The sequence below is a fragment of the Salvelinus alpinus genome, chromosome 19 (assembly GCF_045679555.1).
Source record: "Salvelinus alpinus chromosome 19, SLU_Salpinus.1, whole genome shotgun sequence".
NCBI lineage: Eukaryota > Metazoa > Chordata > Actinopteri > Salmoniformes > Salmonidae > Salvelinus > Salvelinus alpinus.
Window position 1 is genome coordinate 2,350,610 of NC_092104.1, and position 21,891 is coordinate 2,372,500.

A 21,891-nucleotide genomic window follows, 5' to 3' on the forward strand; every position below is an offset into this window, starting at 1 on the left:
CCCTCTCTTGCCCTCTTTTTGGCAAATCTGACCACGACTCCATTTAGCTTCTCCCTGCCTATAAACAAAGACTCAAGAGGGAAGTTCCGGTGATCATGTCTGTACCGTGCTGGTCCGGCCAATCATAATCCACGCTCCAAGACTGTTTTGATCACGTGGACTGGAATATGTTCCAGATCGCCTTTGGGGATAAGATCAATGATAACGTCAAAATATTCCTGATGATGTGATACCGATAGTCTCTTTTAAAACTTGTCGGGAAACTAAAGGAGAGACATGCTGCTTATAAACAATCATTTGGTTAAACAGCACAAATACGACCTACGCATATCGGTCAAGATGGCGAAACACAAGTATAGGGACAAAGTGGAGGAGCTATTCAAGTGTTGGACACGAGGTGACAGGGGATCCTAACGATCACGGCTTACAAAATGAAAGCCAGCCACGCCACGGACACCAACGCCGCACTACCGGATGAGCTAAACACCTTATTTTCTTTTCACACACAACGATGACTCTGAGCTGCTGAGCTGCCGAGAAGAGCCCCTGAGGACAATGAGGGCTATGTACTTACGGTCTCCACGGAGGACGTATGTAAGTCATTCAAACGTGTTAACTCTCACAAGCTGCCGAGACAGCATCCCAAGCCACGCCCTCAGAGCATGTGTTGACCAGCTGGCTGTTTGACATTTTTCATCTCTCTCTAACTCAGGCCACTCAGCCCACCTGCTTCAAGACATCCCTGTGCCCAAGTAAGGGAAAGTAACTGAAATGAATGACTACCGACCCGTAGCACTCACCTCCGTCGTCATGAAGTGCTTCGAGAGTCAAGGACCATATCACCTCCTCCCTCCTCGACACACTCAACCCTCTCCAATTTGTCTACTGCCCTGACAGATCCAATGACGATGCAATCGCCATTGCACTGCACGCTACCCTTACCCACCTGGACAAAAGGAATGGATATGTGAGGACGATGTTCACCGACTACAGCTCGGCCTTAAATACCATAGTGCCCTCTAAGCTCATTGCAAAGCTCACAGCCCTGGGTCTGAACTCCTCCCTATGCAACTGGTTCCTGGACTTCCTGACGGGCTGCCCCCAGGTGGTGAAGGTAGGCAACATTAACTCCTCAACAGTGATTCTCAACATGGGGGCCTCACAAGGGTTCGTCCTCAGGCCCCTCCTCTACTCCCTGGCCTCACACAGTTCCAACTACATCATCCAGTTTGCTGACGACACAAAAGTAGTAGGCTTGATTACCAACAACAACGAGACGGCCTACAGTGAGGAGGTAGGCACTCTGACAGCGTGGTGGCAGGTAAACAACCTTTCCTTCAACGTTAACAAAGGAGCTGATTGTGGACTTCAGGAGGAACCAGGCTGGGCACACCCCCATCCTCATCAACAGTGGAGATGGGCTAAAAAAAATCAAGTTCCTCGGCGTACACATCTCCGAGCAGCTGAAATGGTCAAACCACATGGACACCGTGGTGAAGAAAGCACAAGAGCTACTGTTCAACTTCAGGAAGTTGGCAGAAATTCGGCATGTCCCAGAGGGCTCTCACAGTGTTCCACAGGAGCATTATTGAGAGCATACTGTTGGACTGCATCACGGTCTGTTACGGCAAATCGACTGCCGCAGACGGCAAGGCTCTACAGACAGGGACGACGTAGGACATTTAGAGGTGCTAGAACAAACAGTGAGCCCGAGAGGGGGGGTGACCCGGGGTGCTCTGAGGTACCAGAATGCATGATTTATTTTTATTTTTGATATAATAATTATAATAAAGCATCGCATGTATTATCATGCGTTTGGCATAGATCAGTAGATTAAGAGGTACTTACAGAAGTTACACACATGGGGAAAATATTTTGTAGCCTCGGGGACTTTAGCAGACTATATTTTAATACCTTACAAATGATTGAAATGACAGACTACTTTGACACAAACTGAGATCAATAAAAACAAACACCTTGTCTTGAATCCATCAATAGCCTCGGCCTCGGTGTGTGTGGTGTTAGAGGAGACACACATATTGTACAATATGAAGAGGAAATTATAGTCCTGAAAGAAATAGTTTCCAGTTTCACTGACTCACCCAATGACGCTCAGCTCACTCACTGGCGTTGGCCGATGCACTTGTGCCAAAAGCTTATCTCTGATAGGCCTATTTGGAAGTGTATAACCTATAGAGAGATTAGTGTTCTCTTTTCAGCAGGATCCATTTGCTTTCCAACCTGTATTTTTGTGAGGACAGACGCTGGGAGACGAGAAGCAAGTCAATTCCTCAAACTGAGAATTAGACAGATATAGAGGAGGCAATCAATGAGGTGATGGAGTCCAGACGAGTTCAATGAAGCGCTGACATACATAACGATGGTGACAGGTGTGCGTACTGATGGGCAGCCTGGCTCCCTCGAGCGCCAGAGAGGGGGAGCGGGAGCAGGCGTGACAGTAACCCCTCTCTAGGGGTGCTATCCGGCGTCCCACCTGGGCTAGCCCGACGAGCCGGCTGACGAATGGGAGCCCGACCTGCCGGCTAAGGCATGGAAGCCTGACGAGCCAGCTGAGGCATCCCTTGTTCCATCGGCAGCAGTATCGGACCCGACGTCACCGATTTTTTAAATCCCTGATGCTTCCAATATTGGTGTCGGCATTCTGTGAGGACAGACGGCGGAAGACGAGAAGCAAGTACAGGGAGTGAAAATGTAATGAATCAACAGACAGAAAAGAAAACATGAACAGCGCCTGAACAAGGGATATGTGACGACATTAATGCTGACACGGGGATCAAACTGAGGAACAGACAGATATAGAGGAGGCAATCAATAAAGTGCTGAAATCCAGAGGAGTCCAATGAAGCGCTGATGCGCGTAACGACGGTGACAGGTGTGCGTGCTGATGGGTAGCCTGGCGCCCTCAAGCGCCAGACAGCGGGAGCAGGCGTGACAATTTTTTCCAGCGATTGTATTTTAAAATATTTCGAAAGGCTTGTTTTGGCTGCATGCTGTTCACTGGCAAATTTGCCACGCGATCCTGCCTCGTGATTGGCCTACACAAACCACAGTTAGGAACATTTTTTTTTAAATAAAATAAACTATTGATGATCTGTGGCTAAATTATAGCGTAGTATTCAGAATGAGTTAATGTATTTCTTAACAGACAGCAGTAAATCTTTAGCAAATTTATATCAATTTATTAGGGGGTTGCTGCCGCACCTCCAGAACCCTTTGCGCGGTTATGAAAAAATGGATGAAGATCAACGATGGATCAATGCTATCAGAGAGAGAGAGAGAGAGAGAGAGAGAGAGAGAGAGAGAGAGAGAGAGAGAGAGAGAGAGAGAGAGAGAGAGAGAGAGAGAGAGAGAGAGACACACAGATCATAGAAAGTGAATCTCATTCTTGTGTGAGATACAGGTGCGCTTCTCTCTCTCACCTCAGCAATGGCCATGTATTTGTCTATAATAGGCTACAATGTTGCACAAATCATAAATGTAGCCCGGCACGACACAAATCACTTATCAGGCACGTTTTCTCTTTACATTTGTTAGGGGTCAGCCAGGAGAATTACAGAGGAGTCCACTTGAATTAGTCTGATTGCTTTTATTATCATTTTTACATTGCAAACAGTGAAAATGTGTTTTATGCCAGGAGAGTACCGGATCAAATGTGGAACGAAACAGTTCAAAACGGAGAGGTGCCAAGACCTTCAAATGAAGGGAAAGGGAAAGGGGGATAGCTAGTCAGTTATAATGGTATTACCACAGCTATAACACTATTAAAAGGGGGATACCTCGTCAGTTATAATGGTATTACCACAGCTATAACACTATTAAAAGGGGGATACCTAGTCAGTTATAATGGTATTACCACAGCTATAACACTATTAAAAGGGGGATACCTAGTCAGTTATAATGGTATTACCACAGCTATAACACTATTAAAAGGGGGATACCTAGTCAGTTATAATGGTATTACCACAGCTATAACACTATTAAAAGGGAAAGTGGGATACCTAGTCAGTTATAATGGTATTACCACAGCTATAACACTATTAAAAGGGAAAGGGGGATACCTAGTCAGTTATAATGGTATTACCACAGCTATAACACTATTAAAAGGGAAAGGGGATACCTCGTCAGTTATAATGGTATTACCACAGCTATAACACTATTAAAAGGGGGATACCTAGTCAGTTATAATGGTATTACCACAGCTATAACACTATTAAAAGGGGGATACCTAGTCAGTTATAATGGTATTACCACAGCTATAACACTATTAAAAGGGAAAGGGGGATACCTAGTCAGTTATAATGGTATTACCACAGCTATAACACTATTAAAAGGGGGATACCTAGTCAGTTATAATGGTATTACCACAGCTATAACACTATTAAAAGGGGGATACTTAGTCAGTTATAATGGTATTACCACAGCTATAACACTATTAAAAGGGGGATACCTAGTCAGTTATAATGGTATTACCACAGCTATAACACTATTAAAAGGGGGATACCTAGTCAGTTATAATGGTATTACCACAGCTATAACACTATTAAAAGGGGGATACCTAGTCAGTTATAATGGTATTACCACAGCTATAACACTATTAAAAGGGGGATACCTAGTCAGTTATAATGGTATTACCACAGCTATAACACTATTAAAAGGGGGATACCTAGTCAGTTATAATGGTATTACCACAGCTATAACACTATTAAAAGGGGGATACCTAGTCAGTTATAATGGTATTACCACAGCTATAACACTATTAAAAGGGAAAGGGGGATACCTAGTCAGTTATAATGGTATTACCACAGCTATAACACTATTAAAAGGGAAAGGGGGATACCTAGTCAGTTATAATGGTATTACCACAGCTATAACACTATTAAAAGGGGGATACCTAGTCAGTTATAATGGTATTACCACAGCTATAACACTATTAAAAGGGGGATACCTAGTCAGTTATAATGGTATTACCACAGCTATAACACTATTAAAAGGGAAAGGGGGATACCTAGTCAGTTATAATGGTATTACCACAGCTATAACACTATTAAAAGGGGGATACCTAGTCAGTTATAATGATATTACCACAGCTATAACACTATTAAAAGGGAAAGGGGGATACCTAGTCAGTTATAATGGTATTACCACAGCTATAACACTATTAAAAGGGGGATACCTAGTCAGTTATAATGGTATTACCACAGCTATAACACTATTAAAAGGGGGATACCTAGTCAGTTATAATGGTATTACCACAGCTATAACACTATTAAAAGGGGGATACCTCGTCAGTTATAATGGTATTACCACAGCTATAACACTATTAAAAGGGAAAGGGGGATACCTAGTCAGTTATAATGGTATTACCACAGCTATAACACTATTAAAAGGGGGATACCTAGTCAGTTATAATGGTATTACCACAGCTATAACACTATTAAAAGGGGGATACCTAGTCAGTTATAATGGTATTACCACAGCTATAACACTATTAAAAGGGGGATACCTAGTCTCAGCCAGACGCACCAGGTGTTGTATTAAGGCCAAGAAGATAAACAGGGGCTCCAGCCCCCTCCCCCTCCCCTGTCCCTCTCTTGCACCCCGCCACCCCAATGGACATTTACTATTGTTACAGTGTCAATATGCAGATATTTTATTGTATATTATTTATATTCTTTTTTATTACATGCAGTTGAGCAACTTCACTCAGCACGACACAGGACTGATGTTAGCGCTCACCTTGTCTTCTCCGGACAAGCTTTTTTTCCGGATGCCCCAAACAATTGGAAAGGGGATTCATCAGAGAAAATGACTTTACCCCAGTCCTCAGTAGTCCAATCCCTGTACCTTTTGCAGGATATCAGTCTGTCCCTGATGTTTTTCCTAGAGAGAAGTGGCTTCTTTGCTGCCCTTCTTGACACCAGGCCTTCCTCCAAAAGTCTTTGCCTCACTGTGCGTACAGATGCACTCACACCTGCCTGCTGCCATTCCTGAGCAAGCTCTGTACTGGTGGTGCCCCGATCCCGCAGCTGAATCAACTTTAGGAGACGGTCCTGGCGCTTGCTGGATTTTCTTGGGCGCCCTGAAGCCTTCTTCACAACAATTGAACTGCTCTCCTTGAAGTTCTTGACGATCCGATAAATGGTTGATTTAGGTGCAATCTTACTGGCAGTAATATCCTTGCCTGTGAAGCCCTTTTTGTGCAAAGCAATGATGACGGCACGTGTTTCCTTGCAGGTAACCATGGTTGACAGAGAAAGAACAATGATGCCAAGCACCACCCTCCTTTTGAAGCTTCCAGTCTGTTATTCGAACTCAATCAGCATGACAGAGTGATCTCCAGCCTTGTCCTCGTCAACACTCACACCTGTGTTAATTAGATAATCACTGACATGATGTCAGCTGATCCTTTTGTGGCAGGGCTGAAAAGCAGTGTAAATGTTTTTGGGGGATTCAGTTCATTTGCATGGCAAAGAGGGACTTTGCAATTAATTGCAATTAATCTGATCACTCTTCATACCATTCTGGAGTATATGCAAATTGCCATCATACAAACTGAGGCAGCAGACTTTGTGAAAATTTATATTTGTGTCATTCTCAAAACTTTTGGCCACGACTGTAAATATGGAAAAATACACTTATAAAACTTTCGAACAATCGATTGTAGCTATTAATTATGTAGCTAGTTTAAAAGACTAATCTTGGTGGACCAAGATATTTTTTTTGTCGGGGACAGCCCTAGTAGAAATGCAGGAAATTAGCTTTGGATGCCCCAACAAATTCTGAGCGAGGACCCCCTGCCTCTTCTCTCTTCTAAAACCAAAGTTGCATCCCTGATTACATGTCATTGTTTTATTTTCATTTTGACCTACATTGTTGGAGTTTGGAGTTTAAGAGCTTCACTGTAATTACACCTGAAACCCTGGACACGTGACTTATATTAGAATATATCATTTCTAATTCTTCCACAAGAAATTCCATAATTTTGGTGTTTTGTTGATTGTGGTGCAAAACGTTGTCTCAGGAGCCACTCCAGAATCGCCTATAACTGTTCAATTGGGTTGAGATCTAGTGACTGACACACACACACACACACACACACACACACACACACACACACACACACACACACACACACACACACACACACACACACACACACACACACACACACACACACACACACACACACACACACACACACACTGAAATATCTTCTTCTACCCACGGTAGCCAAAATAATTGACAACTGGGCATTTTTATTTTTATACAATACCCTAAGCATAATGGGATGTTAATTGCTTAATTAACCTAGGAACCACACATGCTTACAATATACTTTGTATCCCATTTTGGCGTTGACCTGTATATAACGACTTATTTATAAGAATGTGCTCAATGTAATGTTTTGTCTGGATTTAAATGCAGTAGTTTGTAAAAACTTTCGAAGGGCCTCCAGTAGTTTTGAACTTCCAGTCAAGTCAGGCATGAAGCTGTAAACGTGACATTTCATTCATTACAATCCAATACGCACTAAAAACGCACTAAAACTCACTAAAACGCACTAAAACTCACTAAAACGCACTACAACTCACTAAAACGCACTAAAACTCACTAAAACGCACTAAAACTCACTAAAACTCACTAAAATGCACTAAAACTCACATGAAATGTCAGCTTAAACTTTCCTTCACCCTGCTGCGGTCTCCCGCTGCGGTCTCCCGCTGCGGTCCAGCCTGAAAATGAATTATGATGGCCCAGCACCATCCCTGCCGGCGTGGCCTTGAGACCTGGGGTCGTGACCTCTGCGGTGTACCCTGGCCCTAACATCGTTAATCACGAGCGGCCAAAGGAAACGACACCGGTTGGTCACTGAGGAGAAACTCTGAGATGGTGGGATCTCCTTTCATAGAAAATATGCTGACCAGCAGATCACTGCTCACTACTCAGGCAGACCTAACGTTGTGTGTGTGTGTGTGTGTGTGTGTGTGTGTGTGTGTGTGTGTGTGTGTGTGTGTGTGTGTGTGTGTGTGTGTGTGTGTGTGTGTGTGTGTGTGTGTGTGTGTGTGTGTGTGTGTGTGTGTGTGTGTTGCAATTGCTGACACATAAGCAGCTAAATAGGGAATCTTGGCAGAAAACAGGGATTCCAGCCTCTATAGAAAACAGGGATTCCAGCCTCTATAGAAAACAGGGATTCCAGCCTCTATAGAAAACAGGGCTCCATCCTCTATAGAAAACAGGGATTCCAGCCTCTATAGAAAACAGGGATTCCAGCCTCTATAGAAAACAGGGATTCCAGCCCCTATAGAAAAAAGGGATTCCAGCCTCTATAGAAAACAGGGATTCCAGCCTCTATAGAAAACAGGGCTCCATCCTCTATAGAAAACAGGGATTCCAGCCTCTGTAGAAAACAGGGATTCCAGCCCCTATAGAAAACAGGGATTCCAGCCTCTATAGAAAACAGGGATTCCAGCCTCTATAGAAAACAGGGATTCCAGCCTCTGTAGAAAACAGGGATTTAAGCCTCTAGGTTCAGACAATACCTCTGTTTTCACACACGACATTAAGACTGATGTGGATCTGTATCTCGTCGCCAAAACTCTATTTTTGAGTGAATACATTTGATTGGAGTAGTACACAGAGCTGACATATCCATCTGGGTACTACTCAGGGGGCACAACTTTGGTTTTAGAAGTGTGGGTGGGGGGTGGGGGGTAAATAGTCGGTTAATGCCCTAATTTCATGACCATTTGTATTGTGCATGATTGATTGGTCTGCTGTAGTCTATAGGAGAACGTGATTGGTCTGCTGTAGTCTGTAGGAGAACGTGATTGGTCTGCTGTAGTCTGTAGGAGAACGTGATTGGTCTGCTGTAGTCTGTAGGAGAACGTGATTGGTCTGCTGTAGTTTGTAGGAGAACGTGATTGGTCTGCTGTAGTCTGTAGGAGAACGTGATTGGTCTGCTGTAGTCTGTAGGAGAACGTGATTGGTCTGCTGTAGTCTGTAGGAGAACGTGATTGGTCTGCTGTAGTCTGTAGGAGAACGTGATTGGTCTGCTGTAGTCTGTAGGAGAACGTGATTGGTCTGCTGTAGTCTGTAGGAGAACGTGATTGGTCTGCTGTAGTCTATAGGAGAACATGATTGGTCTGCTGTAGTCTGTAGGAGAACGTGATTGGTCTGCTGTAGTCTGTAGGAGAACGTGATTGGTCTGCTGTAGTCTGTAGGAGAACATGATTGGTCTGCTGTAGTCTGTAGGAGAACATGATTGGTCTGCTGTAGTCTATAGGAGAACATGATTGGTCTGCTGTAGTCTATAGGAGAACATGATTGGTCTGCTGTTGTCTATAGGAGAACATGATTGGTCTGCTGTAGTCTATAGGAAAATGTCTGGCATTAGTTCTACTTGAAAATCTGGGATTGGTACATCATTTTTGGGGTCTTTTACTTTAGTGATATATAGCAATTGATTCTTGAACAATAGAACTTAGAAATGTCTTGTGAGCTTAGTTCAACTGTTGTTCCCCATCCAGAACCCAATATATAAGCTTGCCCAATTGTATTGTGCATGATTGGTCTGCTGTAGTCTGTAGGAGAACATCAGGCATTCGTTTCATTTGGGAGGCTGAAAAGGTTTGTTACGACGTTGAACACCAATGAATAGTTCACTGTTGTTCTTATAGTTTTATTCAGAACAAAAGTAGTCTATTGAATTCTTGAATCATTGAATCCAGTCCTCATTCAAATACTCATCCTTGATGAAACAGACAGAAGACAATAAATCAAATCAAAGTTTATTCGTCACGTTCGCCGAACACAACAGGTGTAGGTAGACCTTACAGTGAAATGCTTACTTACAGGCTCTAACCAAAACTGCAATTTTTTGTAAAAAAAAAAAAAGGTATTAGGTGAATAATAGATAAGTAAAGAAATAAAAACAACTGTAAAAAAGTGAAAAATAACAGTAGCGGGGCTATATACAGTAGCGAAGCTATATACAGTAGCGAAACTATATACAGTAGCTAAGCTATAACAGTAGCGAGGCTATATACAGTAGCTAAGCTATAACAGTAGCGAGGCTATATACAGTAGCTAAGCTATAACAGTAGCGAAGCTATATACAGTAGCAAAGCTATAACAGTAGCGAAACTATATACAGTAGCTAAGCTATAACAGTAGCGAGGCTATATACAGTAGCGAAGCTATAACAGTAGCGAAGCTATATACAGTAGCGAAGCTATAACAGTAGCGAAACTATATACAGTAGCTAAGCTATAACAGTAGCGAAACTATATACAGTAGCTAAGCTATAACAGTAGCGAGGCTATATACAGTAGGGAAGCTATAACAGTAGCGAGGCTATATACAGTAGCGAAGCTATATACAGTAGCGAAGCTATAACAGTAGCGAGGCTATATACAGTAGCGAGGCTATATACAGTAGCGAAGCTATATACAGTAGCGAAGCTATAACAGTAGCAAGGCTATATACAGGCACCTGTTAGTCGGGCTGATTGAGGTAGTATGTACATGTAGGTATGGTTAAAGTGACTATGCATATATGATAAATAGAGTAGCAGCAGCGTAAAAGAGGGGTTGGGGGGGGCACACAATGCAAATAGTCCGGGTAGCCATTTGATTACCTGTTCAGGAGTCTTATGGCTTGGGGGTAAAAACTGTTAAGAAGCCTTTTGGTCCTAGACTTGGCGCTCCGGTACCGCTTGCCATGCGGTAGTAGAGAGAACAGTCTAGGGATAGGTTGTTATTCTGGCACCACCCGGCCAGGTCTCTGACCTCCTCCCTATAGGCTGTCTCGTCGTTGATCAGGCCTACCACTGTTGCGTCGTCTACAAACTTAATGATGGTATTGGAGTCGTGCCTGGTCACGCAGTCGTAGGCGAACAGGGAGTACAGGAGGGGACTGAGCACGCACCAGTTAATGGTGTTAATGTGAGCCATTACCAGACTTTCAAAGAACTTCATGGCTACAGACGTAAGTGCTACGGGTCGCCAGTCAGGTTACCTTGGCGTTCTTGGGCACAGGGACTATGGTGGTCTGCTTGAAACATGTTGGTATTACAGACTCAATCAGGGACATGTTGAAAATGTCAGTGAAGACAGCTGCCAGTTGGTCAGCACATGCTCGGAGCACACGTCCTGGTAATCCGTCTGGCCCCACAGCCTTGTGTATGTTGACCTGTTTAAAGGTCTTACTCACGTCGGCTACGGAGAATGTGATCACACAGTCGTCCGGAACAGCTGATGCTCTCATGCATGCCTCAGTGTTGCTTGCCTCGAAGCGAGCATAGAAGTGATATAGCTCGTCTGGTAGGCTCGTGTCACTGGGCAGCTCACGGCGGTGCTTCCCTTTGTCGTCTGTAATAGTTTGCAAGCCCTGCCACATAAGACGAGCATCGGAGCCGGTGTAGTACAATTCAATCTTAGCCCTCTATTGACGCTTTGCCTGTTTGATGGTTCGTCGCAGGGCATAATGGGATTTCTTGTAAGCTTCCAGGTTAGTCCCGCAGCTCTACCCTTTAGCTCGATGAGAATGTTGCCTGTAATCCATGGCTTCTGGTTGGGGTATGTACGTACAGTCACTGTGGGGACGACGTCCCCGATTCACTTATTGATAAAGCCAGTGACTGATGTGGTGTACTCCTCAATGCCATCGGAAGAATCGCGGAACATGTTCCAGTCTGTGATAGCAAATCAGTCCTGTAGTTTAGTATCTGCTTCATCTGACCACTTTTTTATAGTCAGAGTCACTGGTGCTTCCTGCTTTAATTTTTGCTTGTAAGCAGGAATCAGGAGGATAGAGTTGTGGTCGGATTTGCCAAATGGAGGGCGAGGGAGCGCTTTATACACGTTTCTGTGTGTGGAGTAAAGGGGATCTAGAATTTTTTTTCCCTCTGGTTGCATATTTAACATGTTGATAGAAATTAGGTAGAACTGATTTTAGTTTGCCTGCATTAACGTCTCTGGCCACTAGGAACGCCGCCTCTGGGTGAGCGGTTTCCTGTTTGCTTATTTCCTTATACAGCTGACTGAGTGCGGTCTCAGTGCCAGCATCTGTCTGTGGTGGTAGTATGGAGTATGTCCTGTGTGTCCTGCTTATTGAAGAAAAAATCTTTGTCTAATCCGAGGTGAGTGATCGCTGTCCTGATATCCAGAAGCTATTTTTTGCCGTAAGATACGGTGGAAGAAACATTATGTTCAAAATAAGTTACAAATAACACAAAATCCTCACATAACAGCATAATTGGTTGGGCGCCTGTAAAACTGCTTCCATTTCTCCCGCCGACATTTTATCGAATCCTTAGCTTTGTGCCTGGCCCTGTACCTCAGTCTCCTGGACCTCAGTCTCCTGTATCTCAGTCTCCTGTACCTCAGTCTCCTGAACCTCAGTCTCCTGTACCTCAGTCTCCTGTACCTCAGTCTCCTGTACCTCAGTCTCCTGTACCTCAGTCTCCTGTAACTCAGTCTTCAGTACCTCAGTCTCCTGTACCTCAGCCTCCTGGACCTCAGTCTCCTGTACCTCAGTCTCCTGGATCTCAGTCTCCTGGATCTCAGTCTCCTGGATCTCAGTCTCCTGGATCTCAGTCTCCTGGATCTCAGTCTCCTGGACCTCAATCTCCTGTACCTCAGTCTCCTGTACCTCAGTCTCCTGAACCTCAGTCTCCTGTACCTCAGTCTCCTGTACCACAGTCTCCTGTGCCTCAGTCTCCTGTACCTCAGTCTCCTGAACCTCAGTCTCCTGTACCTCAGTCTCCTGTATCTCAGTCTCCTGTACCTCAGTCTCCTGTACCTCAGTCTCCTGAACCTCAGTCTCCTGTACCTCAGTCTCCTGTACCTCAGCATCCTGTACCTCAGCCTCCTGTATCTCAGTCTCCTGTACCTCAGTCTCCTGTACCTCAGTCTCCTGAACCTCAGTCTCCTGTACCTCAGTCTCCTGTATCTCAGTCTCCTGTACCTCAGTCTCCTGAACCTCAGTCTCCTGTACCTCAGTCTATTGAACCTCAGTCTCCTGTACCTCAGTCTCCTGGACCTCAGTCTCCTGAACCTCAGTCACCTGAACCTCAGTCTCCTGTATCTCAGTCTCCTGTACCTCAGTCTCCTGTACCACAGTCTCCTGTACCTCAGTCTCCTGTACCTCAGTCTCCTGAACCTCAGTCTCCTGAACCTCAGTCTCCTGTACCTCAGTCTCCTGTATCTCAGTCTCCTGTACCTCAGTCTACTGTACCTCAGTCTCCTGAACCTCAGTCTCCTGTACCTCAGTCTCCTGAACCTCAGTCTCCTGTATCTCAGTCTCCTGGACCTCGTGTCTGGTCCAATGAGTGATGGTGTTTTGAGCTGCTCTCATCAAAAGCAGACAAAACAATGGTGGTGTTACTGTCTTTTGTGTACTGATAAATATCCTGTGTGATGGGCTGTCTTTCTCCTCCAGGCAGTTGGGGGTTGTGGGTATTAATTGATTACCGCCCCAGAAACCACCATCAGCACTTTCTGTTGAATAAGTCAGTCAATTTTTGTCCCAGCTAGTGTAATTATCTGGAATACTAAGGGACAGAAGAGAAGACAGCTAAGCTTTAAAGAATGGTTCCAGGCTTCTATTGCCACAACACTAAATATCCTCCTGGAAACTATAGGTGGTACAACTTCAGAGACAGAGACAGAGACAGAGACAGAGACAGGGAGAGAGACAGAGACAGAGAGAGACAGCGAGACAGAGAGAGACAGAGAGAGACAGAGAGAGACAGAGAGACAGAGACAGAGACAGAGACAGAGACAGAGACAGAGACAGAGAGACAGAGACAGAGAGAGAGACAGAGACAGAGAGAGAGACAGAGAGAGAGACAGAGAGAGAGACAGAGACAGAGAGAGACAGAGAGACAGAGAGAGAGACAGAGAGAGAGAGAGAGAGAGAGAGAGAGAGAGAGAGAGAGAGAGAGAGAGAGAGAGAGAGAGAGAGAGAGAGAGAGAGACGTTTCCATGTTCGGCTGTACAATAGAGTTCTATTCTAGGTTCATACTGTATTCTAGGTGCATACTGTATTCTAGGTTCATGCTGTATTCTAGTTCTTACTGTATTCTAGGTTCATAATGTATTCTAGGTTCATGCTGTATTCTAGGTTCTTACTGTATTCTAGGTTCATGCTGTATTCTAGGTTCTTACTGTATTCTAGGTCCATGCTGTATTCTAGCTTCATGCTGTATTCTAGTTCTTACTGTATTCTAGGTTCATACTGTATTCTAGGTTCATGCCTTATGGGCCCTCCCTAACCCAGTCAGCTGTTTTCACTGATTGTAAATCCCTCTGGATAAGAGCGTCTGCTAAATGAACAACAGTAAAATCTAAATGTAAGAAACTACTGAAGCGTCATTCCAATTAGATGGGCTGTCCACATGTAGATAAACAGTTGTTTTCCTGCTAGCTGCATTACATTAATCCTTCATTTCACAGGTTAAAAGAGCCAAGTCAGTGAAGAGGAGAAACTCCCTCAGTTCCATTACCGGCCTGCTGCAAAGGTGCGAACTGAACGCATCAGCGACGAAAGCCGAGCGCAAAGATGACGATTACTCTGCTCTACTAAGTCCCGATTTCCCTCCGCAAGCTCCAATTACACACTGCAATCTTTTAGCAAGTGAGTGATTAACTAGAGGACTGCCGTGCCGTCGTTAGTCCGTTAGAGGAGTCGTATACGAGGTGTTTTTCCTCATGCCCGCCATTCCTCATTGTCAACGTGATCCATGAGCTGATCGGATCGTCCCTGCTGACAAAAGACTGTCCTCTCCTCCTCTCCTCTTTTATTCTTCATATCCCTTTCAGGGAATCGGGAGAGACGAATACATCACGCCGGGTATTGAAAGCACATAAATCTGGTTTTAAGAGGCCTGTCTTGGTTGGGTCAGATTCTAACAGACAAAGGCTTTCTGGTACCAGGTCTTTTTTATTTATTGCCCGGCGCTCGTTTGGGTCGGCCATTGTGGATCCGGATAAATAATAGTTTTATAGATCAAGGTAACGACTGTGCATTATCACCAGTGAGAATGGGATGGAGTAACAGTATGTCTTCGTGAGGGTGTATTAAAGGTTTTTTTTTCTTTTATGTTTATCTTCTCATTACTGTCATGTGTCCCTAGTATTAGCCTACTGTACTGTACGTTCTGCATTGTGACACTGTAAAAAAAAAAAAACACTCAATAAACACCTCTTAACTGTAGTAACACCAGGCTGATTGTTACACTACAGTCAATCAAGTATCTCAATCTTAATTATGAGAGAACTCAAAGTACGTCCGTTAACCTTTGAGAAGTCTCTTTAATTATTTAGAATCACCCCACTCCTCCTGAGACCACTTTCACCAGACAGCCAGGACGCCACCATACAGCCGTGATATATAGACAGTTTAGTGTGGAGTTGGAAACGGCGATAGATGAGCTTTGGGTGGTGCTACTTTAGATATAATGGCCAGTATTGTCCTGGTCGGAGAGACAGGATAAATCTCTAGTTTTAATGTTGTCTCTCTCCTCAGTCGGTTCTGCTGCCAGCCAAGCCATCCCATAATTACCAGCCTTAATTTATGTGTTTTTACCGCCTCAGACGATACTTCACCTCCTCTCCTCCCCCTCTCCTCCCTCTCTCCACCCCCTCTCCTCCCCCTCTCCTCTCCTCCGGTGTATGGCCCTGCGTTGCTTGCTGCTGTTTGCACTATATTTCTGCAGGTATTGATTGCCATTATATGGTAAACTCGATGGGTACAATGGAACTCTATCAGCAAAATACAGGTTAATTATCTCAAGGTCAGGCTGCTCACAAAGGGCCGACCCTTCCCTCTTTACGGCCGACCCTTTAAACTGCATAGTACAAATTATTATCTGCTAATTAAGACCTGAGTGGAATGAAGGTTAGGGTCAGGGTTAGGTTAGCAGGGTTAAGACCTGAGTGGAATGAAGGTTTGGGTCGGGGTTAGGTTAGCAGGGTTAAGACCTGAGTGGAATGAAGGTTTGGGTCGGGGTTAGGTTAGCAGGGTTAAGACCTGAGTGGAATGAAGGTTAGGGTCAGGGTTAGGTTAGCAGGGTTAAGACCAGAGTGGAATGAAGGTTTGGGTCGGGGTTAGGTTAGCAGGGTTAAGACCTGAGTGGAATGAAGGTTAGGGTCAGGGTTAGGTTAGCAGGGTTAAGACCTGAGTGGAATGAAGGTTAGGGTCAGGGTTAGGTTAGCAGGGTTAAGACCAGAGTGGAATGAAGGTTAGGGTCAGGGTTAGGTTAGCAGGGTTAAGACCTGAGTGGAATGAAGGTTAGGGTCAGGGTTAGGTTAGCAGGGTTAAGACCAGAGTGGAATGAAGGTTAGGGTCGGGGTTAGGTTAGCAGGGTTAAGACCTGAGTGGAATGAAGGTTTGGGTCGGGGTTAGGTTAGCAGGGTTAAGACCTGAGTGGAATGAAGGTTAGGGTCAGGGTTAGGTTAGCAGGGTTAAGACCAGAGTGGAATGAAGGTTGGGGTCGGGGTTAGGTTAGGTTAGCAGGGTTAAGACCTGAGTGGAATGAAGGTTTGGGTCGGGGTTAGGTTAGCAGGGTTAAGACCTGAGTGGAATGAAGGTTAGGGTCAGGGTTAGGTTAGCAGGGTTAAGACCAGAGTGGAATGAAGGTTAGGGTCAGGGTTAGGTTAGCAGGGTTAAGACCAGAGTGGAATGAAGGTTAGGGTCAGGGTTAGGTTAGCAGGGTTAAGACCTGAGTGGAATGAAGGTTAGGGTCAGGGTTAGGTTAGCAGGGTTAAGACCTGAGTGGAATGAAGGTTAGGGTCAGGGTTAGGTTAGCAGGGTTAAGACCTGAGTGGAATGAAGGTTAGGGTCAGGGTTAGGTTAGCAGGGTTAAGACCTGAGTGGAATGAAGGTTAGGGTCAGGGTTAGGTTAGCAGGGTTAAGACCAGAGTGGAATGAAGGTTAGGGTCAGGGTTAGGTTAGCAGGGTTAAGACCTGAGTGGAATGAAGGTTAGGGTCAGGGTTAGGTTAGCAGGGTTAAGACCAGAGTGGAATGAAGGTTTGGGTTGGGGTTAGGGTTGAACAGTGATTGCTTCTTTAAAAAGAAGTTGAATGTTTAAAGCAATGTTAATTTCCTAGCTAAAGGTGTGTTTTTAATTCTACATGTACAATAATAACATAGAGGAGGCATTAAAGGGGCAGTATTTATATAACATAGAGGAGGCATTAAAGGGGCAGTATTTATATAATATAGAGGAGGCATTAAAGGGGCAGTATTTATATAACATAGAGGAGGCATTAAAGGGGCATGTTTTATATAACATAGAGGAGGCATTAAAGGGGCAGTATTTATATAACATAGAGGGGGCAGTGAAGGGGCAGTATTTATATAACATAGAGGGGGCATTATAGGGGCAGTATTTATATAACATAGAGGAGGCATTAAAGGGGCAGTATTTATATAATATAGAGGAGGCATTAAAGGGGCAGTATTTATATAACATAGAGGGGGCAGTGAAGGGGCAGTATTTATATAACATAGAGGGGGCATTAAAGGGGCAGTGTTTATATAACATAGAGGAGGCATTAAAGGGGCAGTATTTATATAACATAGAGGAGGCATTAAAGGGGCAGTATTTATATAACATAGAGGATGCATTAAAGGGGCAGTGTTTATATAATATAGAGGAGGCATTAAAGGGGCAGTATTTATATAACATAGAGGAGGCATTAAAGGGACAGTATTTATATAGCATAGAGGAGGCATTAAAGGGGCAGTATTTATATCACATAGACTATGCATTAAAGGGGCAGTATTTATATAACATAGAGGAGGCATTAAAGGGACAGTATTTATATAGCATAGAGGAGGCATTAAAGGGGCAGTATTTATATCACATAGACTATGCATTAAAGGGGCAGTATTTATATAACATAGAGGATGCATTAAAGGGACAGTATTTATATAACATAGAGGGGGCATTAAAGGGGCAGTATTTATATAACATAGAGGGGGCATTAAATTGGCAGTATTTATATAACATAGAGGAGGCATTAAAGGGGCAGTTTTGCAGTTGAAACTATAATAAAGCGCTCACTCCTTTATTTTGGTTAACAGCTGAGGGACGGGGCTGGAGAAATGATATCACACTCTAATTAGCAGACAGAGCTAGGGAATCAATGGACTGACCATCCATGATGTCAACATTATAGTTCTAACCATTTTTAATTTTTTTAAAGTCAGTAAAGAACAAATTATTATTTTCAATGACTGCCTAGGAACAGTGGGTTAACTGCCTTGTTCAGGGGCAGATCGACAGTTTTTTACCTCGGGGATTTGATCTTGCAACCTTCCGGTTACAAGTCCAACGCTCTAACCACTAGGCTACCTGGCTAGGCTAACTGGCTAGGCTAACTGCTGCACCCCAAACCATGCTTTGAGGCTTGCCATGCCTTATTTACGGACAACAGTAAAACAAGCATATAGAGTCCTGATGGGGTAGGTCAAGGGTTGCAAAGAGAGGGTATATTACTGGAAACTTTCAAAGTTTACAAGTAAAATACTAGAATTGTGGTATATTTCTAAGATTTTATGAAATCTATTACAAAGGATTTGGTGGCCCTTTAGGGTACTTCAGATGATCACAGGTGTCTGTAATAATCTCTGTCCCTCTGCTTCAGATGATCACAGGTGTCTGTAATATTCTCTGGTCTCTGCTTCAGATGATCACAGGTGTCTGTAATAATCTCTGTCCCTCTGCTTCAGATGATCACAGGTATCTGTAATAATCCCTGGCCCTCTGCTTCAGATGATCACAGGTATCTGTAATAATCTCTGTCCCTCTGCTTCAGATGATCACAGGTATCTGTAATAATCTCTGTCCCTCTGCTTCAGATGATCACAGGTATCTGTAATTAATCTCTGTCCCCCTGCTTCTATTGATCACCCGGTATCTCTAATAATCCCTGTCCCTCTGCTTCAGATGATCACAGGTATCTGTAATTAATCTCTGTCCCCCTGCTTCTATTGATCACAGGTATCTCTAATAATCTCTGTCCCTCTGCTTCTATTGATCACAGGTATCTGTAATAATCTCTGGCCCCCTGCTTCAGATGATCACAGGTGTCTGTAATTAATCTCTGGCCCTCTGCTTCAAATGATCACAGGTGTCTGTAATAATCTCTGTCCCTCTGCTTCAAATGATCACAGGTGTCTGTAATTAATCTCTGTGGCCTTTTATTTGTATTGCTTTTAAATTTTTAAAATCTTATTAACACTTTGTCCTAGCTAGCTATTTGTGTAGGTAGCTATCAAGTAAACACAATGATATAGTAACTTGTTGACTTAACTCTAGAATGCCTACTTCAAGTGTTTTAGTACTAGTCTGTAATCTCAGGATTTAACCTATGTAAAATCTTCAAAATCTTCAAATGAGATGACTTTCTAATAAAACAGAATGGCAAGCTATAAAACATTATCCTAAATACAAACTGTACATTTAGTGAATACCATTAGTGTTTAATATGAGGGTTCCAGCGTAAAATATATTTTATATATATTTTATTTAAAGATTTTTCTTTTTTCTTTTACTGTAACCAGCTTTCCATCCAACCTTTTTATGCCAGTAAAGTAGTGAGGATAAAAAAATGTCATGACATCATTTTTTTCCCGGTAAACTTTACAAATGTCAACAAAACAAAATACGCTAGACAAGGTGGGATCTTTTGGCGACAGATTTCCATGTCAATATTCTAAAATCCGCATTAACACAATATGTGCATTTTCCCACAAGAGATGTGTTACAATCAAATTGACTTGTTTCAGATTTAAAAAAATATGTGCGTGATGATGTAGTGCACATAAAAATAAATTTTGCAGTTAAATTGAGATGTACCGAATTAAAAAAATACAAGTTAAATGGGTTCCATCACATGTTCAACTCTACTGATGGTTTTGCATCATACAGTGTGTTCCCACTCTGGTATTGACACATGCGCTCTAGACAACAGCAGTAACTGCGCACATCTGGCTGGAGCGCATGTATAGCCTACAGTACACGATGAGATTATTATGGACAAAAAAGGCACGATTTTTATTTATTATTTCATACGCAGGCAAGCATCGATTATCATGTTACCAGAATAAGACCCTCGATATTTACTTGGAAATGAGCATCAAGCTCATCACCTTTCACGTTTACCACCCTGTGACGTTCATCATCATTTATTTAATCTGTAGCCTAATGGTGCTATCAAGACAACTGGGAAGTCGGATAAAAACGAGGTCTAATGATGATGCCAGTGATCGTCAGGTCGGTAACTCGGAGGTCTAGAAAGAGGCCAGAGTTCCCGACTTGGAATTCTGAGTTGGATTTGTCAGTCGGAGTTCGTTCTGTTCGAATTCCCAGTTGTCTTGAACGCATTGAAGATGGAAGTCGGAGGTTTTCCAAGTTCTGAGTTCTCAGTTGTTTTGAACGCGGCATAATAAACTGTTCGCTTTCCTGATGAGTCGTAGTGGGAGGACTCCACAACGTGTCATTGTGTGACTCCAAATGTACTTCGATATATTGGTTATTATATACATTTTTGCGCATACAAGCGTTTCCATCGACATTTCCCGCAATGATTTTACCAACACAAAAAGATCCCACCTTGTCTAGCGTATGGGTCGTTACAGTATTTAGTTTTTTCGACTTTTGGAAAGTTTATAGAAAAATGTTCTATTTCCATCAGGCCTGTAATTTTTTTATCCGACTTGTATTTTACTGGCATAGAGACTTTAATTATGCGAAAAATGTCGGTGGAAACGCAAATGTTGATATAATAACCATCATATCCAAGTAAATTTGGAGTCACGACTCGGGAAAGCATGCCGTTTATTATCCTACAGATTAAATCATTTATGATGAATTTAACATGTGAAAGTGCAAAATGATGATTTTGATGTGTCCTTTCCAATACATATCCGAGGGTCTTATTCCGGGTGACATGATCATCGACGCTTGGTTGCATTTAACAAATACAAATAATGTCGCTCTTTAGTTCCTAATATACTCATCATGTAGGCTAAACGCGCTCTAGCCAACAGGTATTGTACACGTGCACCTTTGGCTAGAGCGCATGTGCCAATACCGGTGTCGGCACCGTCGTTACACAGTATAATGCTACATTTTTTTGCGAGAAAACCATCAGTAGAGTTGAAAATGTGATGGAACCCAATTTAACTTGGATTTTTTTATTCAGTACATGGTAATTTAAACCGCAAAATGTATTTTTATGTGCACCGCGTCATCACGCACAGTCGTTTATCTGCAACGAGTCAATTTGATGGAAACATTTCTGGAGGGGAAAAATGCGCATATTATTTTTATGAATATTCTCATGAAAATCTGTTGCGAATCGGATGGAAACCTAGTTTATGTCAGTATGTATCTGTTGTCAATGTTTTTCCGTGAAACTGGTGGTAGTTGTGAAAATAGTTGCGCAGTTAATTAAAAATAATCCCGTTAATGATAGATATATTTTTTAATTAATTAGATAATTTTCTCTTGAACCATATGGTCTATCTACTAGAAACTCAACGACAATATGGACACAGATATACAAAATGAATACTATATATTAATTAATTGTATTAAAGTTATTGATTGCCATTGATTTTCTGTTAATTACCAAAATTACTGAAGATTCCGGTAACTTTGATAAACCACCGGTAGCTTTGCAACCCTAGGTACAACAGTTGAACTAAGATCCTGAGGCATTTATAAGTTATATTCTTCAAGAATCAGTGGGTATCTATCGATAATTTAAATGTCAAAATATATATTCAGCAAACACAGATTGCCCCTTTAATAAAACGCTGTATAAAAAGTCAAGGGGGAGTTTTTCAAAAAAGTA

General features: G+C 43.0%; 1 protein-coding gene across 2 annotated transcripts in view; it reads left to right on the forward strand.

The window, feature by feature from the left end:
- The window catches only part of LOC139544883 (AT-rich interactive domain-containing protein 3A-like), a 288,432-nt gene that overhangs the window by 248,077 nt on the left and 18,464 nt on the right, over positions 1 to 21,891 (forward strand). The gene's annotated exons all lie outside the window — the stretch shown is intronic.